Source organism: Cupressus sempervirens, chromosome 2 (genome assembly GCF_028749045.1).
Source record: "Cupressus sempervirens isolate cs-2001-9-10 chromosome 2, ASM2874904v1, whole genome shotgun sequence".
NCBI classification, from domain to species: Eukaryota; Viridiplantae; Streptophyta; class Pinopsida; order Cupressales; family Cupressaceae; genus Cupressus; species Cupressus sempervirens.
The window spans coordinates 559,364,539-559,379,911 of NC_143119.1; the positions used below are offsets into that span (position 1 = coordinate 559,364,539).

At 50.0% G+C, this 15,373-nt stretch overlaps 2 non-coding genes across 2 annotated transcripts; both read left to right on the forward strand.

Annotated features, from left to right (window-relative positions):
• Positions 1-12,693: 12,693 nt before the first annotated feature.
• Positions 12,694-14,504, forward strand: LOC149573974 (18S ribosomal RNA). Its single transcript, XR_016360602.1, has one exon. It is a non-coding gene; the product is annotated as an 18S ribosomal RNA (ribosomal RNA).
• Positions 14,505-15,193: 689 nt separating this feature from the next.
• Positions 15,194-15,347, forward strand: LOC149573975 (5.8S ribosomal RNA). The gene has a single exon (XR_016361098.1). It is a non-coding gene; the product is annotated as a 5.8S ribosomal RNA (ribosomal RNA).
• Positions 15,348-15,373: the final 26 nt, after the last annotated feature.

Below are 15,373 nucleotides of genomic sequence, written 5' to 3' on the forward strand. Positions count from 1 at the left end.
CACCAGAACAAGTAATCTAACCAAGTCGACTCTTTAAGTCCGTCCATAAAGTCACCCCACCAGGTCGGCCCACCAAGTACTTCCACCAAGCCGACTCTTTATGTTCGTTCATCAGTTCACCCCGCCAAGTACTCTCACCAAGTTGACTCTTTAAGTCTGCTCATCAAGTCGAGCCACCAGGTACTCTCACCAAGTTGACTCTTTGAGTCCGTTCATCAAGTCGCCCAACCAAGTACTCTAACCAAGTCGATTCTTCAAGTGCGTTCATCAAGTCGCCCCACCAAGTACTCTCACCAAGTCGACTCTTTAAGTTTTGGGCAAGCCATGTTGGCCGAGTCGATCTGGGCGAGCCATTCTGGCCGAGCCGATCTGGGCGACCCGTTCTGGCCAAGCCGATCTGGGCGACCCATTGTGGCCGAGCCATGCTGGCCGAGCCGTTCTGGCCGGGCCATGCTGGCCGAGCTGATTTGGGCGAGCCATTCTGGCCGAGCCATGCTGGCCAAGCCGATCTGGGCAAGCCGATCTGGGCAAGCCGTTCTGGCCGAGCCATGCTGGCTGAGCTGTTCTGGCCGAGCCATGCTGGCTGAGCCGTTCTGGCCGAGCCATGCTGGCCGAGCCGATCTGGGCGAGCTGTTCTGGCCAAGCCGATCTGGCCGAGCTCCAAAAATAGTTTCATGGATGGCTGTTTGGTCGCCTCTGTGCCAACTCGATCAGCACAACATTGGGAATGGTTCGACAGCGGTTGTCGTTCCAATGTGTCATCAGGATGTCTTGGAACGTAGCCTTTCAAGGGCGAGCTCGCGTCTAGCACTTGGATTGTGCGTCGTCACAAGTGAATGGGGAGATCTCTTTGTGAACGGTGGCATGGCGATTGCAAGAGAAAATTGACTTAGTAGTCGGAGCATTGGCCTCGGGCCATTGTGACGGCCTTGCAATTTCTCTATAATTGCAACCTATGTTTGCGTAGTAGCAGAGTTTGCATGTAAGATTGGGCTTTGTTCTTGACGGTTCCAAGTACTCTCACCGAGTCACCAAGTCACCATGCTGGCCGACCTGATCTGGTTGAGCCGATCTGGGCGAGCCATGCTGGCCGAGCCAAGCTGGCCGAGCCGATCTGGGTGAGCCATGCTGGCCGACCCGATCTGGGCGAGCCATTCTTGCCGACCCGATCTGGCCGAGCTCCAAAAACGGTGTCATGGATGGCTGTTTGGTCACATTTTTCATTGAATTGGATTTTTAAGGGAGTTGTCCGTGCTATCGCAGATTTCTAATGCAGAGCGAGCCTCACACTAATAGCTTATATAGGAGAGGTTGTTGCCGCAAGCCTCTCCCATGCCCCTTTCATTGATTCAACATTGGTGTCTAGGCGGATCGGATTGTTGGGTTTTCAAACGGTGTATGCTGATGTTGAATCAATGAAAGGGGCATGAAGCGATCTCAGTGCTTTTCCTTGGCTCTCCTTTAGATCATGTTATCGATGACTCAATTTTGGAAAAGGTGAGGCAGCGGTTGCCGATCCGTGGCGTGTGTTTTTGGTGATTTTAAAACTTGATCTAAATGTGATCCCTTGTCTAGCACTCCGGCGTTGCTTGGTATAATGGCAATTTTCTATGGGTGCTCGGCACTCTAGAAATTTTTCATGGTGTACTTGTCGTGACTACATGGGAGCTTTAATATCAAAAGCTCTCAGCAAAAAATGGTGGTCGAGCCATGCTGGCCGACCCGATCTGGCTTAGCCATTTTTGTTGACCCGATCTGGCTCTTCTTTCTCACTCCATCGGCACAAATTCAGGAGTTGTTCGACAGTGGTTGTCGTTCCAATGTGTCATTGCGGTGATTTGGAGAGCGATGATAAGGGTGGGAGCTTGCGTCTAGCATTTGGGGATGTTTGTGCAAGCGAGCAGGGGAGCTTCTCTTATCGGAACCTCTCCGTGGCCTTTGAATATAGACCCAGTGCCGACGATATTGATGGATATGAGCCTTGGATTCTAAAATTGTTCAGCTAACATTGGTTTTTGTGAGAGATGGTTACGAAAGCACTTCCCAATCGATACGTGGAAGTTCCCTAAGATCACCTCTGTGCCAACTTGATCGGCACAACATTGGGAATGGTTCGACAGCGGTTGTCGTTCCAATGTGTCATCGGGATGTCTTGGAACGCAGCCTTTCAAGGGCGAGCTCGCGTCTAGCACTTGGATTGTGCGTCGTCATAAGTGATTGGGGAGATCTCTCTGTGAATGGCGGCATGGCTATTGCAAGAGAAAATTGACTTAGTAGTCAGAGCATTGGCCTCGGGCCATTGTGACGGCCTTGCAATTTCTCTATAATTGCAACCTATGTTTGCGCAGTAGCAGAGTTTGCACGTTAGATTGGCCTTTGTTCTTGACAGTTCAAAGTACTCTCACCAAGTCAGCAAGTCACCATGCTGGCCGAGCCGATCTGGGCGAGCCATGCTAGCCGAGCCGATCTGGGTGAGCCATTCTGGCCGAGCCGATCTAGGCGAGCTCCAAAAATGGTGTCATGGATGGCTGTTTGGTCACATTTTTCATTGAATTGGATTTTCAAGGGAGTTGTTCGCGCTATCGCAGATTTCTAATGTAGAGCGAGCCTCGCACTAATAGCTTATATAGGAGAGTTTGTTGCCGCGAGCCTCTCCCATGCCCCTTTCGTTGATTCAACATTGGTGTCTAGGCGGATCGGATTGTTGGGTTTTCAAACGGTGTATGCTGATGTTGAATGAATGAAAGGGGCATGAAGCGATCTCAGTGCTTTTCCTTGGCTCTCCTTTAGATCATGTTTTCCGATGACTCAATTTTTGGAAAAGGTGAGGCAGCGGTTGCCGATCCATGGCGTGTGTTTTTGGTGGTTTTAAAACTTGATCTAAACGTGAGCCCTTGTCTAGCACTCCGGCGTTGCTTGGTATAATGGCAATTTGCTATGGGTGCTTGGCGCTCTAGCAATTTGTCATGGTGTACTTATCGCGGCTACATGGGAGCTTTAATATTGAAAGCTCTCGACGAAAAATGGTGGCCGAGCCATGCTGGCCGACCAGATCTGGCTCTCATTTCTCACTCCATCGGCACAAATTCGGGAGTTGTTCGACAGCGGTTGTCGTTCCAATGTGTCATTGTGGTGATCTGGAGAGCGATGCTAAGTGCGGGAGCTTGCATCTAGCATTTGGGGATGTTTGTGCAAGCGAGCAGGGGAGCTTCTCTTATCGGAACCACTCCGTGGCCTTTGAATATAGACCTAGTGCTAACGATATTGATGGATACGAGCCTTGGATTATAAAATTGTTCAGCTAACATTGGTTTTTGTGAGAGATGGGTACGAAAGCACTTCCCGATCGATACGTAGGAGTTCCCTAAGATCACCTCTATGCCAACTCGATCAGCACAACATTGGGAATGGTTCGACAGTGGTTGTCGTTCCAATGTGTCATCGGGATGTCTTAGAACGCGGCCTTTCAAGGGCGAGCTCGTGTCTAGCACTTGGATTGTGCATCGTCACAAGTGAATGGGGAGATCTCTCTGTGAACGGCGGCATGGTGATTGCAAGAGAAAATTGACTTAGTAGTCGGAGCATTGGCCTCGGGCCATTGTGACAGCCTTGCAATTTCTCTATAATTGCAAGCTATGTTTGCACAGTAGCAGAGTTTGCATGTTAGATTGGGCTTTGTTCTTGACAGTTCAAAGTACGTACTCTCACCGAGTCAGCTAGTCACCATGCTGGCCGAGCCGATCTGGGCGAGCCATTCTGGCCGAGCCGATCTGGGCAAGCTCCAAAAACAGTGTCGTGGATGGCTGTTTGGTCACATTTTTCATTAAATTGGATTTTTAAGGGAGTTGTCCGCACTATCACAGATTTCTAATGCAGAGCGAGCCTCGCACTAATAGCTTATATAGGAGAGGTTGTTGCCGTGAGCCTCTCCCATGCCCCTTTCATTGATTCAACATTGGTGTCTAGGCGGATCAGATTGTTGGGTTTTCAAACGGTGTATGCTGATGTTGAATGAATGAAAGGGGCATGAAGCGATCTCAGTGCTTTTCCTCGGCTCTCCTTTAGATCATGTTTTCCGATGACTCAATTTTGGAAAAGATGAGGCAGCGGTTGTCGATCCATGGCGTGTCTTTTTGGTGATTTTAAAACTTGATCTAAACGTGAGCCCTTGTCTAGCACTCCGGCGTTGCTTGGTATAATGGCAATTTGCTATGGGTGCTCGGCCCTCTAGCAATTTTGTCATGGTGTACTTATCGCTGCTACATGGGAGTTTTAATATCAAAAGCTCTCAGCAAAAAATGGTGGCCGAGCCATGCTGGCCGACCCGATCTGGCTCTTCTTTCTCACTCCATCGGCACAAATTCGGGAGTTGTTCGACAGCGGTTGTCGTTCCAATGTGTCATTGCGGTGATCTGGAGAGCGATGCTAAGGGTGGGAGCTTGCGTCTAGCATTTGGGGATGTTTGTGCAAGTGAGGAGGGGAGCTTCTCTTATCGGAACCTCTCCATGGCCTTTGAATATAGACCCAGTACCAACGATATCGATGGATACGAGCCTTGGATTCTAAAATTGTTCAGCTAACATTGGTTTTTGTGAGAGATGGGTATGAAAGCACTTCCCGATCGATTCACGGGAGCTCCCTAAGATCGCCTCTGTGCCAACTCGATCGGCACAACATTGGGAATGGTTCGACAGCGGTTGTCGTTCCAATGTGTCATCGAGATGTCTTGGAACACTTCCTTTCAAGGGCGAGATCGCTTAGCACTTGGATTGTGCGTCATCACAAGTGAATGGGGAGATCTCTCTGTGAACGGCGGCATGGTGATTGCAAGAGAAAATTGACTTAGTAGTCGGAGCATTGGCCTCGGGCCATTGTGATGGCCTTGCAATTTCTCTATAATTGCAACCTATGTTTGCGCAGTAGTAGAGTTTGCATGTAAGATTGGCCTTTGTTCTTGACAGTTCTAGGAGATGACCTCCAGAACTTTTGGATTGGGCCCCTTCAAGGTGAAATTCATCTAGTTGATCGGATGACCTCGATGACCATTTCACTCCCTTGGCTCCATGAATTCAAATCCCATCCAGCTGCCGTGAAGCCATCCCGATTTTACTATGCGAGGGCTCTCTCCCCAGAGTCGTTCTCTTTGCAACAACTTCTTTGGCAAAAAAATTTCGGAATGGTTCGGCAGCAGTTTTTGTTCCAATGGTGCCGTTGTGGTGGTTGCCTGGGCAGCGATCTAAAGGGCGAGCCGTCGTCTAGCAGTTGGGCTGCGCATCACGGGTGACAAGGGAGCCTTTGTAATCGGAAGCTCCCCGTGACCATTCAATGAGAAGAGCCATTGCTTGTGTGAGCAAGGACGAATGCAGCCTTGGATTCCAAAGGAAATCAATGACATCGGATCTATATATAAGAGCGGAATGAAGCAGCAGCCCGTTTGCCATGCGCGGCTCCCCAAAGTTGCTCGTCTTTCTCACTCCATCAGCACAAATTCGGGAGTTGTTCGACAGCGGTTGTCATTCTAATGTGTCATTGTGGCGATCTGGAGAGCGATGCTAAGGGCGGGAGCTTGTGTCTAGCATTTGGGATGTTTGTGCGAGCGAGCAGGGGAGCTTCTCTTATGGGAACCTCTCCATGGCCTTTGAATATATAGACCCAATGCCGACAATATCGATGGATATGAGCCTTGGATTCTAAATTTGTTCACAGCTATGATTGGTTTTTGTGAGAGATGGGTACGAAAGCACATCCCGATTGCTACGCGGGAGCTCCCTAAGGTCACCTCTGTGCCAACTCGATCGGCACAACATTGGGAATGGTTCGACAGCGGTTGTCGTTCCAATGTGTCATCGGGGGATGTCTCGAAAAGTGGCCTGGCCTTTCAAGGGCGAGCTCGCGTCTATCACTTGGATTGTGCGTTGCGTCGCAAGTGAATGGGGAGATCTCTCTGTGAATGGTGGCATGGTGATTGCAAGAGAAAATTGACTTAGTCGAAGCATTGGCCTCGGGCCACTGTGATGGCCTGGCAATTTCTCTTTAATTGCAACCTATGTTTGCACAGTAGCAGAGTTTGCAAGTAAGACGGTCCTTGTTCTTGAGAGTTCCAGGAGATGACCTCTGGAACTTTTGGATTGGGCCCCTTCAAGGTGAAATTCATCCAGTTGATTAGATGAGCTCGATGACCATTTCAGTCCCTTGGCTCCATGAATTCACATCTCCTAACCGATGACAATCTTTTGCTCCTTAGACAACCTCATAATAAATTGGGTCATGGATGGCTGTTTGGTCAGAATTTTCAACGATTTGGATTTTTATGGCGGATGTCGGCGTGTTCGCTAATTTCTAATGCAGAGCGAGCCTCGCACTAATAGCTTATATAGGAGAGGTTGTTGCCGCGAACCTCTCACGTGCCCCTCTCATTGATTCAACGGCGGTTTCAAGGCGGATGGAAATGTTGGATTTTGAAATGGTGGACGCCGACGTTGAATCAATTGGAGGGGCATGAAGCCCACCCTCGAGGTGCTATTCCTCGACTCTCCATTAGATCATGTTTTCTTGTTACTCAGCTGACGCAATTTCGGAAAGCAGTTGGGCTGCGCATCACGAGTGACAAGGGAGCCTTTGTGATCGGAAGCTCCCCATGGCCATTCGATGAGAAGAGCCATTGCTTGTGTGAGCAAGGACGAATGCAGCCTCGGATTCCAAACGAAATCAATGACATCGGATCTATATATAAGAGCGGAATGAAGCAGCAACCCGTTTGTGATGCGCGGCTCCCCAAAGTTGCTATTCTTTCTCACTCCATCGGGGCACAAATGCGGGAGTTGTTCGATAGCGGTCATCGTTCCAATGGTGTCATTGCGGCGAAATTTGTTCACAGCTAAGATTGGTTTTTGTGAGAGATGGGTATGAAAGCACATCCCGATTGCTACGCGGGAGCTCCCTAAGGTTGCCTCTATGCCAACTCGATCGGCACAACATTGGGAAATGGTTTGACAGCGGTTGTCGTTCCAATGTGTCATCGGGGGATGCCTTGGAAAGTGGCCTTTCAAGGGCGAGCTTGCGTCTAGCCCTTGGATTGTGCGTCGTGTCACAAGTGAATGGGGAGATCTCTCTGTGAACGGTGGTATGGTGATTGCAAGAGAAAATTGACTTAGTCGAAGCCATTGGCCTCGGGCCATTGTGACGGCCTCGCAATTTCTCTTTAATTGCAACCTATGTTTGCGCAGTAGCAGAGTTTGCATGTAAGATGGGCCTTGTTCTCGAGAGTTCCAGGAGATGAGCTCCGAAACTTTTGGATTGGGCGCCTTCAAGGTGAAATTCATCCAGTTGATCGGATGAGCTCGATGACCATTTCAGTCCCTCAGCTCCATGAACTCACATCTCGTAACCGATGAAAATCTTTTGCTCCTCTGCCGACCTCATAAAGAATTGGGTCGTGAATGGCTGTTTGGTAGGAATTTTAAAGGATTTGGATTTTTAAGGTGGATGTCGGTGTGTTTGCTGATTTCTAATGCAGAGCGAGCCTCGCACTAATAGCTTATATAGGAGAGGTGGTTGCCGCGAGCCTCTCCCGTGCCCCTCTCATTGATTCAACGCCGGTGTCAAGGCGGATGGATATGTCAGATTTTGAAACGGTGGAAGCCAACGTTGAATCAATTAGAGGGGCATGAAGCCCACCCTGGATGTGCTATTCCTCAACTCTCCTTTAGATCATGTTTTCTTCTCACTCAGCTGGCGCAATTTCGGAAAAAGGTTTGGCAGCGGTTGACAGCCCTCACCGCGTCTACTCGTTGATTTTAAAACTCGATCTAAAACGGGAGCCCTCGTCTAGCACCTCCGTTCGGTGTTGCTCGGGTATTGCATAAATTTATGCCATCGGCGCAAATCCCCCAACGAATGCCTACGCTTGGACCCTCTCTTAGATCACCTTCTTCGATCACTCGATCGATGCAACTACGGAAGAGACTTGGCAGTAGTTGCCATTCTACAGCGCGTCTGTTCAGCAATTTCGAAGTTGATCTAATGGCAAGCCCTTGTCTCTAGCCTCTCCTGTGCCCCCCTCATTGATTCAACGCCGCTGTCAGGGCGGATGGATATGTCAGATTTTGAAACGGTGGATGCCGACGTTGAATCAATTAGAGGGGCATGAAGCCAACCCTCGAGGGTGCTATTCCTGGACTCTCCTTTAGATCATGTTTTCTTGTCACTTAGTTGGCGCAATTTTAGAAAAAGGTTTGGCAGCGGTTGCCAGCCCTCACCGTGTCTACTTGGTGATTTTAAAACTCGATCTAAAACGAGAGCCCTCATCTAGCACCTCCGTCTGGTGTTGCTCGGGTATTGCATAAATTTATGCCATCGGTGCGAATCCCCCAACGAATTCCTATGCTTGGACCCTCTCTTAGATCACCTTGTTCGATCACTCGACCGACGCAACTACGGAAGAGACTTGGCAGCGGTTGCCATTCTACACTGCGTCTGTTCGGCGATTTTGAAGTTGGTCTAATGGCGAGCCCTTGTCTCTAGCCATGAGGTGGGTGCTTGGCGCTCTAGCAAAATTTTTTGTGTGCCTATCACAGCTACAATGGGAGAGGTGGTTGCCGCGAGCCTCTCCCGTGCCCCCCCTCATTGATTCAACACCACTGTCAGGGTGGATGGAAATGTCAGATTTTGAAACGGTGGACGCCGATGTTGAATCAATTAGATGGGCATGAAGCCCACCCTCGAGGGTGCTATTCCTGGACTCTATTTTAGATCATGTATTCTTGTCACTCAGCTGGCGCAATTTCGGAAAAAGGTTTGGCAGTGGTTGCCAGCCCCTCACCGCGTCTACTCGGTGATTTTAAAACTCGATCTAAAATGGGAGCCCTCGTCTTGCACCTCCGTCTGGTGTTGCTCGGGTATTGCACAAATTTTTGCCATCGGCGCTAATCCCCCAACGAATGCCTACACACTTGGACCCTCTCTTAGATCACCTTCTTCGATCACTCGACCGACTCAATTATGGAAGAGACTTGGCAGCGGTTGCCATTCTACACCGCGTCCGTTCTGCGATTTCGAAGTTGATCTAATGGCGAGCCCTTGTCGATAGCCATGAGGTGGGTACTTGGCGCTCTAGAAATATTTTTTGCGAGCCTATCGCGGCTACAATGGGGGAGGTGGTTGTTGCGAGCCTCTCTCGTGCCCAGCTCATTGATTCAACGCCGCTGTCAGGGCGGATGGATATGTCAAATTTTGAAACGGTGGACGCCGACATTGAATCAATTAGAGGGGCATGAAGCCCACCCTTGAGGGTGCTATTCCTGGACTCTCCTTTAGATCATGATTTCTTGTCACTCAGCTGGCGCAATTTCGGAAAAAGGTTTGGCAGCAGTTGCCAGCCCTCACCGTGTCTACTTGGTGATTTTAAAACTCAATCTAAAACGGGAGCCCTCGTCTAGCACCTCCGTCCAGTGTTGCTCGGGTATTGCATAAATTTATGCCATCGGCGCGAATCCCCCAACGAATGCCTACGCTTGGACCCTCTCTTAGATCACCTTCTTCGATCACTCGACCGACGCAACTACGGAAGAGACTTGGCAGCGGTTGCCATTCTACAACGCGTCTGTTCAGCGATTTCGAAGTTGATCTAATGGCGAGCCCTTGTCTCTAGCCATGAGGTGGGTGCTTGGCGCTCTAGCAAAATTTTTTGCATGCCTATCACGGCTACAATGGGAGAGGTGGTTTCCGCGAGCCTCTCTCGTGCCCCCCTCATTGATTCAACGCCGCTGTCAGGGCGGATGGATATGTCGGATTTTGAAACGGTGGACGCCGACGTTGAATCAATTAGAGGGGCATGAAGCCCACCCTCGAGGGTGCTATTCCTGGACTCTCTTTTAGATCATGTTTTCTTGTCACTCAGATGGTGCAATTTCGGAAAAAGGTTTGGCAGCGATTGCCAGCCCTCACCGCATCTACTCGGTGATTTTAAAACTCGATCTAAAATGGGAGCCCTCATCTAGCACCTCCGTCCGGTGTTGCTCGGGTATTGCATAAATTTATGCCATCAGCGCGAATCCCCCGACGAATGCCTACGCTTGGACCCTCTCTTAGATCACCTTCTTCGATCACTTGACCGACACAACTACGGAAGAGACTTGGCAGCGGTTGCCATTCTACAGCACATCTGTTCAGCGATTTTGAAGTTGATCTAATGGCGAGCCCTTGTCTCTGGCCATGAGGTGGGTGCTTGGCGCTCTAGCAAAATTTTTTGCGTGCCTATTGCGTAAAGCATGTTTTCTAGTCACTCAGCTGGTGCAATTTTGAAAAAAGGTTTGGCAGCGGTTGCCAGCCCCCACCGCGTCTTCTTGGTGATTTTAAAACTCGATCTAAAATGGGAGCCCTCGTCTAGCGGCTCTGTGCCAACTGGATCGGCACAATATTGGGAAATGGTTCAACAGCGGTTGTCGTTCCAATGTGTCATCGGGGGATGCCTTGGAAAGTGGCCTTTCAAGGGCGAGCTCGCGTCTAGCCCTTGGATTGTGCGTCGCGTCACAAGTGAATGGGGAGATCTCTCTATGAACGGCAGCATGGTGATTGCAAGAGAAAATTGACTTAGTCAGAGCATTGGCCTCGGGCCATTGTGACGGCCTTGCAATTTCTCTTTAATTGCAACCTATGTTTGCGCAGTAGCAGAGTTTGCATGTAAGATGGGCCTTGGTCTTGAGAGTTCCAGGAGATGACCTCTGGAACTTTTGGATTGGGCCCCTTCAAGGTGAAATTCATCCAGCTGATCGGATGAAGCTCGATGTGCTTGTAGCTATTCCGAGACGGTAATGATGGTCATTAATCTGTGGCAGTGAGTATTATCCCATTCGGTAATCGCAATATCAGAGCTGGTGGGAAGTACTTGTCACTTTATTTTGATGGATATACCCTATATGTAGGTGTCTACACGGCTTGCAACACACTGCACATTTGGTGTTCGATTCTAAGATGCGCTTGTTGCTGAGTGTGTATGGAGTTGTATCTTTTAGCCAAGGGCTCCGTCTCATTGCCACATTCTATCATTGCATTTTTATCCTGCCCGGATGGCAAGAAGGAAAGAGATGGTTGCACGGGTGCATTGCTCGACTTCCCTAATTTAATCAAGGGTCCACTCTCCACCCTAAGTTTTTTGCCTATCGGTAGAGCCTTGGGATTGAGAGGGGGGCCGGCGAAAGGTTTGGTTGCCGCATAATTTATTCGCTAGTGCATTCTCGGTGCGTGCTCGCCTCTTCACTGTCTCATCCCACAGAAGTGCATGGCACTGTCGTGACAGCCTTTGTGGTCCGGGCCAGTAGAAGCGTAGAGTATTACCAATAATTTTTTTTTGGATGCGGAAACTCTCCATGCCCTGTCCTGCCTTGTGCGATCCGAACGGCTGCGGCTCGTGGGTTCTGCGGGAGATACTCTTCTTCAGCTCCCCCCTAAAGAGAGCGTTCGGTGTTTGCATTGTGTGGAAAAAAAGCCCAAGGCGTTTCATCTCTCCCTTCAGATGCAAAATTCTGGGAGGGCTTGTCGAAGTATGGCCGTTTGTACGAGGTGCACCAAAAAGCATGTAGGGGGCATATGCCTGGGAAATGGATGTCTCTGAGTGTCCTTACTCGGTCGCGGTGTACATCTTTGCATTACGACCCTACTGCGAGCATTTGTGATTCAAGCATTTTGGGGGAACGAGTTTCGTACGAGATGTTCTTCTCAGGATCCTATGAACCAGAGTGCTCTTCTTTGCAATGCTTCGACAAGTGCAGGCCCAATGTGTCTGTCTAGGGGAAGAAATCGCACGAATGCTTTTTGCCGAGATGTGGGTGCTCGCGGGTGGTTCCCTCGCGGTGCCAGTTCTTCTGTATGTGCATGTGCATGAGATTGAAGCTTGTCCGACAACGCTAGTGTGAGTGTTTAGCCGTAGGAACTTTTCTGTACCTGCACTGGCAGATCACGTGTCACGAGGAACGGTTAGCGAGGCTGTGCTGGGAAAGGAGATATTTGCCAGAGATATTTTACATGTTCGTGTATGCGGGCGGGCTCTCATCACCTATAAATGTGCAGAGGGGGTGTTGTTATACACGATGCCCTCGAGCAGCCTTATAATTGAGGTGGTCGCGTGCACAGTGATGCCTCCGCCAATCGCATAACCAGCCATGTTTTTCGACTCGCACGACCCTTCACCCTTCAGCACGGTGGTCTCCGTTGGCACTTCAGCAACGAGCTCTTCATCATGGGAAAATGTTTGTTGCAATCGAGAAGGATTTTGTCTGTGCGGGTGCACCTCAACAGGCGTGTAGGAGGCATATGCCTGGGAAATGGATGTCTCTGAGTGGCCTTACAATTGAGGTGGCTACGTGTGCGGTGCATCTCGTACAGACTCGAGGATTCTTTCCGAGTAGTGGCGACAGCGAGTTCGAGGGTAAAGGGTTTCGTACGGGATGTTCTTCCTAGGTGCCTGTGAACTGAGGCTCCCTGTTCAGCCCTCTCCGGTCGATGATGGGACACTTTCCTCTTGTGCGAAATCTTTGAGCGTTGCGAGTCCTACATGTGCTGTGAATGTCATTCTTGTTGCTTGGTCGGTGGATTATGTTTGGATGCATGACAGAGCGAATGCAAATTTTGGTTTCCCATCACGGCGGGCATCCCTTGGCTATAGCAGGTCTTGGGGGTCCCCTCGTTGTTAGAAGCTACCTGGTCAATCCTGCCAGTAGTCATATGCTTGTCTCAAAGATTAAGCCATGCATGTCTAAGTATGAACTATTTCAGACTGTGAAATTGCGGATGGCTCATTAAATCAGTTATAGTTTCTTTGATGGTACTTTGCTACTCGGATAATCGTAGTAATTCTAGAGCTAATACGTGCACCAAATCCTGACTCTCAGAAGGGATGCATTTATTTGATAAAAGGTCGGCACGGGCTCGCCCGCTATTCCGGTGATTCATGATAACTCAACGGATCGCACGGCCTTTGTGCTGGCGACGCTTCATTCAAATTTCTGCCCTATCAAATTTTGATGGTAGGATAGAGGCCTACCATGGTGGTGATGGGTGATGGAGAATTAAGGTTCGATTCCAGAGAGGGAGCCTGAGAAACAGCTACCACATCCAAGGAAGGCAGCAGGCGCGCAAATTACCCAATCCTGACACGGGGAGGTAGTGACAATAAATAACAATACTGGGCTCATCGAGTCTGGTAATTGGAATGAGTACAATCTAAATCCCTTAACGAGGATCCATTGGAGGGAAAGTCTGGTGCTAGCAGCCGCGGTAATTCCAGCTCCAATAGCATATATTTAAGTTGTTGCAGTTAAAAAGCTCATAGTTGGACCTTGGGTCGTCACGGTCGGTCCGCCTTCTGGGTGTGCACTGGCCCTCACATCCCTTCTGCCGGCGGCATGTTCCTGGCCTTAATTGGCTGGGTCATGGTTCTGGCGCCATTACTTTGAAAAAATTAGAGTGCTCAAAGCAAGCCTATGCTCTGAATACATTAGCATGGAATAACGCGATAGGAGTCTGGTCCTGTTCCGTTGGCCTTCGGGACCGGAGTAATGATTAATAGGGACTGTCGAGGGCATTCGTATTTCATTGTCAGAGGTGAAATTCTTGGATTTATGGAAGACGAACCACTGTGAAAGCATTTGCCAAGGATGTTTTCATTAATCAAGAACGAAAGTTGGGGGCTCGAAGACGATCAGATACCATCCTAGTCTCAACCATAAACGATGCCGACTAGGGATCGGTGGATGTTGCTCTAAGGACTCCGCCAGCACCTTCTTAGAAATCAGAGTGTTTGGGTTCCAGGGGGAGTATGGTCGCAAGGCTGAAACTTAAAGGAATTGATGGAAGGGCACAACCAGGAGTGGAGCCTGCGGCTTAATTTGACTCAACACGGGGAAACTTACCAGGTCTAGACATAGTAAGGATTGACAGATTGAGAGCTCTTTCTTGATTCTATGGGTGGTGGTTCATGGTCGTTCTTAGTTGGTGGAGCGATTTGTCTGGTTAATTCTGTTAACGAACGAGACCTCAGCCTGCTAACTAGCTACGCGAAGGTTCCCCTTCGCGGCCAGCTTCTTAGAGGGACTATGGCCTCCTAGGCCATGGCAGTTTGAGGCAATAATAGGTCTGTGATGCCCTTAGATGTTCTGGGCTGCACGCGCGCTACACTGATGCAACCAACGAGTTTCTCTCCCTGGCCCAAAAGGTTTGGGAAATCTTGCCAAATTGCATCGTGATGGGGATAGACCATTGCAATTATTGATCTTCAACGAGGAATTCCTAGTAAGTGCAAGTCATCAGCTCGCGTTGACTACGTCCCTGCCCTTTGTACACACCGCCCGTCGCTCCTACCGATTGAATGATCTGGTGAAGTGTTCGGATCACGGTGACGACGGCAGTTCCTGTCGGCGACGTCACGAGAAGTTCACTGAACCTTATCTTTTAGAGGAAGGAGAAGTCGTAACAAGGTTACCGTAGGTGAACCTGTGGTAGGATCATTGGCGGTTGGAGACCCTGAATCATGTAGGGGATGGAGCTGGCCTCCTCCCCGCCCCTGAAATCTCGGTGACCTGCGGACACTCGGCCCTGTAGCAATGTGCTGGACGGCCAAGCTACGGGTCCAGCACCGTCGAGGTCGAGGGTCACATCGAATGCCCATGATCGAAAGCGTGGATTCCCCGCGGGGCGAAGAAGAGACTCGGATGCAATCTGGATTAGGATCGGTGCCTTTGAACGATGTCTGCGTCGGAGCGAGAGGTCTCTGCTCAGTTGCAGTTCAGAGGGGGTCTGGGCCTCATCCCCTGTTGAGATTTCACAGTCTGATTGCGTGTGCGGCACTGTGCCAGGGATCCGTCGTTTCGACGGCGGCAAGTCAGGACTGCCACAACCCCCCGTTGCCTTGCCCAGGTGTGTTGACTCGTTGCTTGGAGCGTTCTGTGTTTATGATGGGTGCACTCGCATGATCCACTGATATGGCTCTCCCATGCGTCGCCTCCCACCTTTGCGAGGGGATGGGGCGGGCACACACCACAGCGTTCCTCGTCGCACCCATTGGGTGCTTGGGGTTCAGGATGTGTCAACACCCAACAACACAGAGGTGCATCGCGCACCTTAGAAATCCAAAGAACAAAGCGCGAGCCAACGCCTTGCACGCTTGGGTCACCGAAAGCCAAAAACAAAACAAAATCATGACTCTCGGCAACGGATATCTCGGCTCTCACCAGGATGAAGAATGTAGCAAAATGCGATACTTAGTGTGAATTGCAGAATCCCGTGAATCATCAAGTCTTTGAACGCAAGTTGCGCCCGAGGCCTCGGCCAAGGGCACGTCTGCTTGGGCGTCACACTGCAAAATTTTGCCCTCCCCGGC